Source organism: Triticum aestivum, chromosome 3D, assembly GCF_018294505.1.
Source record: "Triticum aestivum cultivar Chinese Spring chromosome 3D, IWGSC CS RefSeq v2.1, whole genome shotgun sequence".
NCBI classification, from domain to species: Eukaryota; Viridiplantae; Streptophyta; class Magnoliopsida; order Poales; family Poaceae; genus Triticum; species Triticum aestivum.
In genome coordinates, this window is record NC_057802.1 from 472,971,320 (window position 1) to 472,978,236 (window position 6,917).

The window sequence follows — 6,917 nt, forward strand, 5'->3', positions numbered from 1 at the left end:
TCTCTCGTTGTGCGCATGTGTGTCTAAGTGTATCATACCAACCCTTTGGGGTCTCGATCTTTCATAGGACATAGCTTAGTCGCGGGGGAAAGGAGGACATGAAACAAGATGCATGTGTTACAGTGTTAGGACTCTCCAGATTGGTGCAATGTATGGTCCAAGAAGATGAAGGGGCCAACATAAATGGCGGTGTGGTCTCCCAATTGGTTCTCCAATGCAATATATTATTTTTATTTTTATGAGAAAATTATGGCTTGTCTTACGTGTTCTTAGAAACCATGTAGTCATGTAATATTCTACGCACATCTTGTTTGCAGAGGGCAGATGCAAACTCTCTATCATGGTTGGATCACTCGATGCATCTCAAGTGTAATAAAAGTTCACTTTATTAAAAAAATATTTGAAGGAGCATTTCTGCTACAACTACAAAAGGCGGATAGTTGAAGGCTTCAAACGACGTGAAAAAATTAATAATATGAATATGGTTGGTTGAACAGTAGATGGTACTGAGGTAGTAAAGTATGCAGCCGGAAATATGGAAGATAAAATATAACATAAAAACAAGCCAGTGTTCTAGTTGATAGAACAACAAGTAAAAAATCAGTTCGGATTTTTTAAGTGAGTTGATCGAACAACAAGCTGAAAATTTGGGTGTGATTTTCTAAGTAGCTGATATCATGGAAACCATTTATATGTCCAACAAAACAATGTTGGCTAGACATGTGTTTATTGGTTTCGTAAAAGTTACTAATAATAGGCATTAATGTAGTGGTGCTTTTCATGAAAATGAGAACAAAGTTAATGTGGATATGCATGCCGCCCCTGCACTTTCGCTACAGCTGGTTCATCACAAACACTCCTCTTGGACATCAAAAGAAGAAGTTACGATGTGACAAGAGGGTTGTTACGGCGTGCATACTAAGTTACGAAGGTCCCCGAGACACCTGGATCAAAATGAGGAGACATTAACAAGTTCATTGTGTAGTAGTTACAAGATATTTAGTGAAATCTGCATTTAATGTTCATCATACACTGCATCATCTGAACCGCTCGCTGAAAATACACGTGAAACCAACTTTTCGGATGCCTCCCAATCTCACGGTTCCTCATCTACACTGGCTCATGAAATGGCTTGTGAATACATCTCTCTCTCTCTCTCTCTCTCTCTCTCTCTCGTGCGACCTTCTCTAAGCCTTGTTAGTGCTATGTATTTTCTTTTGTTAAGGCAACCCATGTTGTGTTGGTAGAAAGTAAACAAAATAGGAGGCATGTGTTGCGACTCGGGAGAAAGCTCATATATATGGTATACAAAGATGAATGGGCCTATATATTGCATATCAAAAGGACCTCGATTGAACCCATGTGCTAGGTATAATGAGAGAAACATGGCTTCCAAAAGAGTAGATGTTAGTGGAGTATGTAGACAGAGATACATGATCGAGATTGTACTTGTTGGTACATGTATAAATCTATTAACATGAACTTTATATGGACGGGTTTTGCTAATTCTCATCTAGAGGAGAATTGACGATATCACATCTAACTCCTACACTATTTAATTAATCAAACAAAAAGTAAAAGAAAAATCCAATATAGAAATCCATCCACGACATTCAAAGAAAAGGAACCATGCTCTTACCAATTGGTGAACAAGTAGTTCTAGTGTGTGATAAAGTGGTAAACCAGAAGAAGTTGCCACCGTGCGGATTTTCCCCTTCGCGTCTCAATCCTCTAGGTCATTCACATCGGGAGTCTCTCAAGAAGATCCGGCATGATCCCTTTCCTTCTTTGACACCGCCGTCGTCGAGATGGGAGAGTTGCTCGGGAATCCCTTGTACATGGTAGATCTAGTAGTTGTACCTTGGAGGCTTCTGGCATCATGGGTTTAGCGATGTGCAAGCTGATGCTTGGGATGATCATTGTGGAGATGATGAAGCACGAGGTGCTCCACAACGAAGAAAGCTACGAGATCCACAAGTACCCATCGTGCGGTCGCCATATAGGTGACCTACGACCCCAAGGAGATGAAAGGCCACCGCGACGGCGAGTTCCATGTCCTCAATGTAGGAGGATTAAATAGGAGATTAGTGGAATTATTGTTTTATTGTTGAACCCATGGACGAGTATATATTGTGTACATGTCTTGAAGGACAAGAAGCCATCGTAGAGATAAGGTAGGAGAGATATATGAATCCTATATTACCAAATACACATATACTAAAATATACTCTAACATCCGACCCACAAGTATAGGGGATCTATCATAGTCCTTCCGATAAGTAAGAGTGTCGAACCCAACGAGGAGCAGAAGGAAATGACAAGTGGTTTTTGTTGGGGAACGCAGTATTTCAAAATTTTCCTATGATCACGCAAGATCTATCTAGGAGATGCATAGCAACGAGCGGGGAGAGTGTGTCCACGTACCCTCGTAGACCGAAAGCAGAAGCGTTTAGTAACGCGGCTGATGTAGTCGGACGTCTTCGCGATCCAACCGATCCAAGTACCGAACGTACGGCACCTCCGTGTTCAGCACACGTTCAGCACGATGACGTCCCTCGAGCTCTTGATCCAGTTGAGGACGAGGGAGGAGTTCCGTCAGCACGACGGCGTGGCGATGGTGATGATGATGTTACCGACGCAGGGCTTTGCCTAAGCACTACGACGATATGATCGAGGTGTGTAACTGTGGAGGGGGGCACCGCACACGGCTAAGAGAAGACTTGTTGTGCCTTTGGGGTGCCCCCCTCCCACATATATAAAGGAGGGGGAGGAGGAGGCCCGCCCTAGAGAGGGCGCGCCAAGGGGGGGAGTCCTACTACGACTCCCTAGTCCTAGTAGGATTCCCCTCTCCTTTTTTCCTTTTCCGGAGTAGCAAAGGGGGAAAGAGAGCAGGAGTAGGAGAGGGAAAGGGGGGGCGCCGCCCCCACCCCTTGTCCAATTCGGACTGGCAATGGGGGGCGCGCGCCACCTCCTGGCTGGCCCTCTGTCTTCTCCACTAAGGCCCATGATGGCCCATTAACTTCCCGGGGGGGGGGGGGTTCCGGTAACCCCCGGTACTCCGAAACTCATCCGAAACATCCTGAACCATTCCGGTGTCCGAATGTAACCTTCCAATATATGAATATTTACCTCTCGAACATTTCGAGACTCCTTGTCATGTCCGGATCTCATCCGGGACTCCAAACAATCTTCGGTCATCAAATCACATAACTCATAATACAAATCGTCATCGAACGTTAAGCGTGCGGACCCTACGGGTTCGAGAACTATGTAGACATGACCGAGACACATCTCCGATCAATAACCAATAGCGGAACCTGGATGTCATATTGGCTCCTACATATTCTACGAAGATCTTTATTGGTCAAACCGCATAACAACATACGTTGTTCCCTTTGTCATCAGTATGTTACTTGCCCGAGATTCGATCGTCGGTATCATCATACCTAGTTCAATCTCGTTACCGGCAAGTCTCTTTACTCGGTCCGTAATGCATCATCCCGCAACTAACTCATTAGTCACATTGCTTGCAAGGCTCATAGTGATGTGCATTACCGAGAGGGCCCAGAGATACCTCTCCGATACACGGAGTGACAAATCCTAATCTCGATCTATCCCAACTCAACAAACACCTTCGGAGACACCTGTAGAGCATATTTATAATCACCCAATAACGTTGTGACGTTTGATAGCACACAAGGTGTTCCTCCATTATTCGGGAGTTGCATAATCTCATAGTTAGAGGAAAATGCATAGGTCATGAAGAAAGCAATAGCAATAAAACTAATGATCATAATGCTAAGCTAAAGGATGGGTCTTATCCATCACATCATTCTCTAATGATGTGATCCCGTTCATCAAATGACAACACATGTCTATGGCTAGGAAACTTAACCATCTTTGATTAATGAGCTAGTCAAGTAGAGGCATACTAGGGACACTCTGTTTGTCTATGTATTCACACATGTACTAAGTTTCTGGTTAATACAATTCTAGCATGAATAATAAACATTTATCATGATATAAGGAAATATAAATAACAACTTTATTATTGCCTCTAGGGCATATTTCCTTCAGTCTCCCACTTGCACTAGAGTCAATAATCTAGATTACATACTAATGATTCTAACACCCATGGAGTCTTGGTGCTGATCATGTTTTGCTCGTGGAAGAGGCTTAGTCAACGGGTCTGCAACATTCAGATCCGTATGTATTTTGCAAACTTCTATGTCTCCCTCCTTGACTAGATCGTGGATGGAATTGAAGCGTCTCTTGATGTGCTTGGTTCTCTTGTGAAATCTGGATTCCTTCGCCAAGGCAATTGCTCCAATATTGTCACAAAAGATTTTCATTGGACCGATGCACTAGGTATAACACCTAGATCGGATATGAACTCCTTCATCCAGACTCCTTCATTTGCTGCTTCCGAAGCAGCTATGTACTCCGCTTCACATGTAGATCCCGCCACGACGCTCTGCTTGGAACTGCGCCAACTGACAGCTCCACCATTCAATATAAATACGTATCCGGTTTGTGACTTAGAGTCATCCGGATCAGAGTCAAAGCTTGCATCGACGTAACCATTTACGACAAGCTCTTTGTCACCTCCATAAACGAGAAAACATATCCTTAGTCCTTTTCAGGTATTTCAGGATGTTCTTGACCGCCATCCAGTGATCCACTCCTGGATTACTTTGGTACCTCCCTACTATACTTATATCAAGGCACACATCAGGTCTGGTACACAACATTGCATACATGATAGAACCTATGGCTGAAGCATAGGGAATGACTTTAATTTTCTCTCTATCTTCTGCAGTGGTCGGGCATTGAGTGTCACTCAACTTCACACCTTGTAACACAGGCAAGACCCCTTTCTTTGACTAATCCATTTTGAACTTCTTCAAAATTTTATCAAGGTATGTGCTTTGTGAAAGTCCAATTAAGCGTCTTGATCTATCTCTATAGATCTTGATGCCCAATATATAAGCAGATTCACCGAGGTCTTTCATTGAAAAATTCTTATTCAAGTATCCTTTTATGCTATTCAGAAACTCTATATCATTTCCAATCAACAATATGTCAACCACATATAATATTAGAAATTCTACAGAGCTCCCACTCACTTTCTTGTAAATACATGCTTCTCCAAAAGTCCGTATAAAACCATATGCTTTGATCACACTATCAAAGCGTATATTCCAACTCCGGGAGGCTTGCACCAGTCCATAAATGGATCGCTGGAGCTTGCACACTTTGTTAGCACCTTTAGGATCGACAAAACCTTCTGGTTGCATCATATACAACTCTTCTTTAAGAAATCCATTAAGGAATGCAGTTTTGACATCCATTTGCCAAATTTCATAATCATAAAATGCGGCAATTGGTAACATGATTCGGACAGACTTAAGCATCGCTACGGGTGAGAAGGTGTCATCATAGTCAACTCCTTGAACTTGTCGAAAACCTTTCGCAACAAGTTGAGCTTTGTAGACAGTAACATTACCGTCAGCGTCAGTCTTCTTGTTGAAGATTCATTTATTTTTTATGGCTTGCCGATCATCGGGCAAGTCAACCAAAGTCCATACTTTGTTCTCATACATGGATCCCATCTCAGATTTCATGGCCTCAAGCCATTTCGCGGAATCTGGGCTCATCATTGCTTCCTCATAGTTCGTAGGTTCGTCATGGTCTAGTAACATGACATCCAGAACAGGATTACCGTACCACTCTGGTGCAGAATGTACTCTGGTTGACCTATGAGGTTCGGTAGTAACTTGATCTGAAGTTTCATGATCATCATCATTAACTTCCTCACTAATTGGTGTAGGAATCACTAGAACTAATTTCTGTGATGAACTACTTTCCAATTCGGGAGAAGGTACAATTACCTCATCAAGTTCTACTTTCCTCCCACTCACTTCTTTCGAGAGAAACTCCTTCTCTAGAAAGGATCCATTCTTAGCAACGTATATCTTGCCTTCAGATCTATGATAGAAGGTGTACCCAACAGTCTCCTTTGGGTATCCTATGAAGACACATTTCTCTGATTTGGGTTCGAGCTTAGCAGGTTGAAGTTTTTTCACATAAGCATCGCAGCCCCAAACTTTAAGAAATGACAACTTGGGTTTCTTGCCAAACCACAGTCATATGGTGTCGTCTCAATGGATTTAGATGGTGCCCTATTTAACGTGAATGCAGCCGTCTCTAAAGCATAACCCCAAAACGATAGCGGTAGATCAGTAAGAGACATCATAGATCGCACCATATCTAATAAAGTGCGGTTACCATGTTCGGACACACCATTACGCTGTGGTGTTCCAGGTGGCATGAGTTGCGAAACTATTCCACATTGTTTCAAATGAAGACCAAACACATAACTCAAATATTCACCTCCACGATCAGATCGTAGAAACTTTATTTTCTTGTTACGATGATTTTCCACTTCACTATGAAATTCTTTGAACTTTTCAAATGTTTCAGACTTATGTTTTCATCAAGTAGATATACCCATATCTGCTCAAATCATCTATGAAGGTCAAAAAATAACGATACCCGTCGCGAGCCTCAACACTCATTGGACCGCATACATCAGTATGTATTATTTCCAATAAATCAGTTGCTCGCTCCATCGTTCCGGAAAAGGAGTCTTAGTCATCTTGCCCATGAGGCATGGTTCGCAAGCACCAAGTGATTCAAAATCAAGTGATTCCAAAATTCCATCAGTATGGAGTTTCTTCATGCGCTTTACACCAATATGACCTAAACGGTAGTGCCACAAATAAGTTGCACTATCATTATTAACCTTGCATCTTTTGGATTCAATGTTTTGAATATGTGTATTACTACAATCGAGATTCAACAAAAATAGACCACTCATCAAGGGTGCATGACCATAAAAGATATTACTCATATAA